Here is a 5,464-nt window from a genome sequence, read left to right on the forward strand (position 1 = left end):
CATGGCAGCGACCCACTGCAGGGGAGTGAAGAGGGGACATGGACTCTGTACTGGACTCTGCCACTCACGCTGTGTGATATGAGGCAAGTCAGCACACCTCTCTGAATCTCCACATATGTACCTTAACAATGGGGATAACTATTCCCTCTCTGGCTATTGCATCAGGGATGTGCAGAGGGCCAAGTGGAATAATGACTATGGAACACAGTGAAAATGTAAGGCCTTGTTACCTCAGACTTTGTCCCAAACACCACAGAAAAAGATTGGGTAAGTCCTTCATCTGAAATGTGCTGTGTGTTCTGTGAGGTCGTGGTCCACACAATCCCTTCTTTGTTAGGGAACATACAGTTGGACATACTCATTCCAGGAAGGCAAGATTCCCAAGAGAGATGTGATACCATATGAGCCTTCCCAAACACCTCCTGCTACTCATCATGTCCACATCCCAGAATGCTGAGACAGAGTGGCCTCTTGGATTCAATAGTTATCTTATTTTTTTAGAGACCCAGTAACTACTTTAGAAGTGGAAGCTGTTTTAGATCATATCCAGCAAAGATCTACTTGCTCTGCAAGTCATAAGAGAACGACTTAGCACTTCTAAGTTTGAAAGGTCTTAGCTAAATGATGCATTACCTAATTGATCCTGGACGGCCAAAAGAATCAAATCTTTTTTCATAGATGGAAAACAAATGCAGAGAGCTGAAGGACTAATCAAATTGGCGAATGGTAGGGCAAAAGGGAGCTTCAGAAAATATCTCTTACCGCGTCGCCATATCACGCGGGAAGAAATCAAGGCCTCAGATGTTTAATGACATACTTTTTTTGTGGCTCCGGGTTTCATAGCTGTTTAGTGGCAGAACCAAGAATCTAAAACCAGCTCTGAGAAAGTGAGGTCTGATGCTTACTCGGTACTTGGATTTAAATTTGAAAAGACTTTCAGCGTATAGAAGAGATGTTCAAATACAGTTCATTTTCTGTTATCCAGATTGTGCATAAAGTATAAAAACTTTTCACTTATGTGCCCTATTTGATCTACTGTTTCCTTTTTTTTTCTTTTAAGCTGGATTGGAATTAAGACTCTGCTTTCTTTCCAGTTTTATTGAGATGTAACTGACATATAACATTGTACTCATTTAAGGTGTGCAACAGAATGATTTGATATATGTATATTGACCTACTCTTTCTACTTCTAGAAATTTATCCTACAGAAATACTCACGCAAGTACGCAAAGATACCTGTAAAAAAAATGTTCACTGTAGCTCTACAGCATTGTTAGTAATAAAAACATCCTTCGGGATTGCTTAATTATGATGACTTCATATAACAGAACACCCTGCAGATGTTAAAAGTTTTGCATATATGGTTATGGAAGGATGTTCACAATATTTTAAGAATGAAAGAAGCAAGCTGCAGTAGAGTAGGTATAGCATCGTCCTCCTTTTGCAAAATAGATTATTGGTGTGTGTGTGTGTATGTAAAATCTCCCCAACCCTAATTAGGGAGAGAAATCCCTCCCTCACAGGGTTGTTGTGAAGTTTAACTGCATAATGGACGTACAGCACCTAACACATGGCCTGATATGTAGTAAGCACTCAGGAAATGTTAGTTATGCTGCTGCTGCCCTGGAAATCCTTTTTCTTTAAGTCTGGAAGAACATACATCAAATCATTAAGAAGAATCATCTCACAGAAGTAAGATCAGAGTTGGCCATGAGAGGGAGGCATTTCTGTAATGTTTGAATTTTTCTTTTTTCTGTAATGAGCATATGTCACTTTTATAATAAAAAATAAAGTGTGAAAAATAAATAAATAAGTAAATATATTTTAAACCTTCATAAGTAAGAAACCGAACCACCTCAGTGACGGAAATGAAATACCATCCAAGTCTGGCAACAATGTGGGGGATCCACTGCTTTGAAGCCCAAGGTCCTTCCCCTGTTTTGCTCAGAAGTCTACACAGCAATGCCAATAAAAGCTAAAACGAGATAGATGGGCAAATCTTAGGCATCAGTCCCTTCAACCCCCTGTTTGAGTAGAAGAAGAGCCTGAGGACGAAGCAGTTAGATCATTTATATGTTCACGGACGTGCTGGGACGAGAACACAGAAGTCCTGGCTCCCAGTCCATGCTCTTCTCAGCACACCACAGCGAGGGCAGCCTGCCTGCTCCTGGTGCTCCCTTAATCCCAGAACATTCTGCCTGCAGCTCAATCAGCTGGGGTACTTGTTATGAGGATCCTGCTCTAGGGGCATTTCCCACATGAGGGATTTGTTCCCAAAATGAAGTGTCAGGGCAATTCCAATTTCCCCCCAACCCAAAGATCCTGATTCAGTAGGTCTGGTGTGAGGCCCTGGAATCTGCATGCTAATGACCACTCCCAGGTGATTCGACTGCAGCTGGACCAGGGAGCTGGTTGATCATCACTCCCGGGGTCACGTGGAGAGGCATGTGTGTCTTCTGAAACACTGCAGCACATACAATATGCACATGGGCCTTTTTGCGGGGCGAGGGCCCAAGGTTTTCAATAGTTCTGGAAGATGCTATTGACTATCACCCCTTTCCTCCTCCTCCAAAAAAGAACCCTGTTCCCGAGCAGAGAAGCCTGGTTTTCATTCCTTGCTCTCTGCCACTGGGGAGCGTCATAACCAGGGCCTGGAAGAAGCAATGCCTCCTGACTCTGTGCAGCCACTGCCACTGGGTGGTTGAGGGGTGGAAATGGGAACCTGATGCTTTGGCTTCAGGCGAAGTCATTTCTGCAGGCCGTTCCTCATTGTCCAGATTCATTCCTCTGTGCCTCCTTTTTCCTGGAGCTGGAGCTGGAGCTGGAGGCCAGCCACTCTTCCCCAGGAATCTAGTCTGGGCCCCAGCCCAACGCTAGGTCTTTCTTCCTCTTAACGGTAGTGGCCCCAAAGAAAGCTGGTGATTGAACTGGCCTAGAAGTCTAGTGATCAAGGCATTTGTCCCAGATCCCAGCTTCTGGATTCCTCTTCTGTTACTCCGGTAACTAAGCTGTAGGCCATCTTGCTGAGAGATGGGGGCAGGTCTCCAGGCCAGGGCTAAGAAGACTTGTGCCTCATATCTATATAATTTCACCAGACAGAGAGGGTGGGACAGACCTTCCTCACACTGCCCACGCCCAGCCCATCCACACCTGTCCTCGGTGCATAATGCCATCTGTGACCTTTCCCCTTCCAGAGCTGCCCTTGATGTTCATTCCAACCCGATTCCAGGTGGATGAAGGTGAGTGGAGGGGGTCGGGACTGCAGAGTGACTGATCCAGCTGTCCCTGCAGGGACATAGAATGGATTAGAAGCTATTCTGGGCCATCACATCCTAGGCCTGAATCTGGTGTAGCTCTGCAGTCTTGCTGGGGAGGAAAGCAGAGCCCAGAAATGTGAAGAGGCTTACCCAGGCTCCCCGAGCTCCACGCTGCACCTCCAGCTCCCAGGCCAGCACTTTCCCACACTTGCACGACTTTTCAGTGGGGCATTCAGAAGTGCCACCTCTCCAGCGGCTCACTCATCCTCATGGTTACCTCTCGCCTCTAGAACAGGCCTCAGAGGGAGTCTATATCTTTCCACTTTGTTATCTCTGCTGAGGATGCAAACTATTACAGTGAAATCTAAATAGCAGCTGGTAAGATATGTGATGAATGCGCAGGGCCAAAGACATCGATCCTTACTTGGAGCTGCTGACTTGTTAACATGGATTCCAGAAAGGCATTCATTTTTACGTAGAAAGTGAACCCCTGTACATTTGCGTATATGTACATATGTGTGTATGTATATATATGGGGAAGGGAGGGAAGGAGGCAGAGAGGAAGAGAGAGAGAGAGAAAGCAGATGGGGAACAACAATAATTCTTTAATAAGCTGTGTCGTGTCCCGTGGGGGTCCCCCCCCACCCCCCCAACCCCAGCCCCACGCCTTTTTCTTTGAGGTTTGTGCCAAGTGACTCTCCCTTGGGATGATAAGGAGAATTTAAAGTATCATAAACAGGCCCCAAGGGAGAGGGCTTTCAGATTCAGAACCTGGATTAACTCAGAGTTCTTTAGAGAAGTTGGACTTTTGGATATGCAAGAAATGTGTTTTACTGAAAAAGCTCTTTAAACTGTCTGAATTGATAAAATCTTTGTCTAATGATCAAGGATCTGGCAGGATCTCAGGAGCCATTCTCAACATCAACTCTGGCTAGATGGTTCTGGAACACTAAGGGTTTAAGTGAAACTTGCACTCACAGTACTGGACTCTAGAGCTGTGCTGCCTGATTTGGTAGCCACATGTGGCTTTTAAAATTTAAATTAATTAAAATTAAATAAAATTTAAATTTTAGTGTCTCAGTTGCACTAGGCACAATTGAAGTATTCAGCAGCCCTATAGGGCAGTGGCTACAGTACTGAACAGCATAGATATAGCTATTTCCATCACTGCAGAAAGTTCTAGTGAACAGCACTGCTCTCGAATGTTAAATCGCCAAGAGGGGAGCAATTCACATCTGCCTTGTTCATAAACATTATTCTATTTTGATAATGTCTTCAAATAAAATATTCACATCTATGATTCTGATAACATTTTTTTTTTTGTATGGGGTCAAATCCAATTAACTTAAAAACCAAGCTGTGGTCCTTTTTAATGTAAGCTGTTTCCCCAACAATTAATGGGTTTCTATGGAGTAGTCAATATTGACTTACGAGCTATTATGAGGACGTGAAAGAAACATAAGATCTAAAATTCTTTAACATGAGCTCACGCCATGGTGAAGAAGAGAAAAATGAGCATACCATGATCTCTTGGTTACCTGCTGTCATTTGAGAAGGCATTATTCTCTATGTTTAATTTAATTATTAATCATAACCACAATCTTTCTAAAATTTGTTAACACTTTTGTTGCCTTCTTACTCAGGATCATGGCAAGGGACACTATGTCACCACACTCTAAGTATTTCCTAAGGAGTGCTGAGAAATGGAAGACTGTTTCCCCCACTACCAAATGACCCTGGACTACTTTTGTCTAGGCTGTGGGCTGGGAAAGCCAATGACGCAGCTTGTTCTAACTACACATACGCTAAGAGTTAATAGGCTACGAGTGTGGGTATGAGAGGTTTTATGAGGAAAGCTCATTAGTCTGTAGTACAGGGGTTCTGTGACACTGATTTGGGGTGTTCCGTTATCTTGATGGTGGTGTTGGTGGTATTGTCATTGCTTGCTTCTTGGTTCTCAAGTGTGTTCTGCGTAGGTGAGACCCCCCAGAAAAATGATTGGGGGCCTGGTAAAATGATAAGAATAATCAGAGAACAATTAACTACCAAACTGTGTGATGATAGAGAAGAAAGAGATCGTGGTGGAATGGAGTGCTGATCATGAGTAACATTTGGTGAGCACACACCACTGAATCCTGCTACAGCCTTGTAAACCCGGGATATCACTATACCCGTATTTTGGATGGGGAAACTAAAGCACAGAGAAG

Source organism: Diceros bicornis, chromosome 6 (genome assembly GCF_020826845.1).
Source record: "Diceros bicornis minor isolate mBicDic1 chromosome 6, mDicBic1.mat.cur, whole genome shotgun sequence".
Taxonomy (NCBI): domain Eukaryota; kingdom Metazoa; phylum Chordata; class Mammalia; order Perissodactyla; family Rhinocerotidae; genus Diceros; species Diceros bicornis.